Source organism: Brassica oleracea, chromosome C9, assembly GCF_000695525.1.
Source record: "Brassica oleracea var. oleracea cultivar TO1000 chromosome C9, BOL, whole genome shotgun sequence".
NCBI lineage: Eukaryota > Viridiplantae > Streptophyta > Magnoliopsida > Brassicales > Brassicaceae > Brassica > Brassica oleracea.
Genome location: NC_027756.1, coordinates 10,351,098 through 10,352,061, shown reverse-complemented (window position 1 = coordinate 10,352,061; position 964 = coordinate 10,351,098).

Sequence of the window (964 nt, the reverse complement as noted above, 5' to 3'; positions counted from 1 at the left end):
TCTTTTGTTATCAACCGGCTGTTATCTCCCCCTAAGGACGGATATGTGGACTCATCAAACTGTGAGTCTTCGTATCTGGCCTTAAACAAATCACCGGTTGTTGGCTCAAGATACTTTATAATTCTTGGGGATTCATATCCTACGTATATCCCCATCCTCCTCTGTGGTCCCATCTTAGTTCTCTGTGGTGGAGCGATTGGAACGTAGACGGCACATCCAAATGTTTTGATGTGGGACACGTCTGGCTCATGACCCGTAAGTAATTGGGATGGTGAATATCTATGCTCACTAGATGGCCTGATGCGAATCAGTTCCGTTGCATGTAAAACCGCATGTCCCCATGCTGATACCGGAAGTTGAGACTTCATTAGCAATGGCCGGGCTATCAGCTGGATACGTTTAATGAAGGATTCGGCCAAGCCGTTCTGTGTATGGACATGTGCCACGGAGTGTTCTACTCTTATCCCCATGGACATACAATATTCATTAAACGTCTGGGACGTGAACTCACCAGCATTGTCTAGACGTATAGTCTTAAGAGGAAAGTCCGGAAAGTGTGCTCTCAACCTTATCATCTGAGCAAGCAGCCGTGCAAAGGCCAGGTTCCGAGTGGATAGCAGACATACATGCGACCATCTGGTCGATGCATCAATGAGGACCATGAAGTATCTAAACGTCCCACAAGGTGGGTGTATGGGTCCACATATATCTCCTTGGATCCTTTCCAGAAAATTTAAGGTTTCTTTATTAACCTTGGCTGGTGATGGCTTAGTTATATGTTTCCCTTGTGCACATGCTGCACATGTGAGATTTCGTGGGATCACTCCTTTAAACGTGTGCCCTTGTGAATTCATCATCAATTTTCGCATCATTCCTGTTCCGGGATGGCCAAGCCGGTTATGCCATAAAGTGAATAGCTCGGAGGCATTTGCCTCGACCATACTGATCCTTGCATAGTATAGAC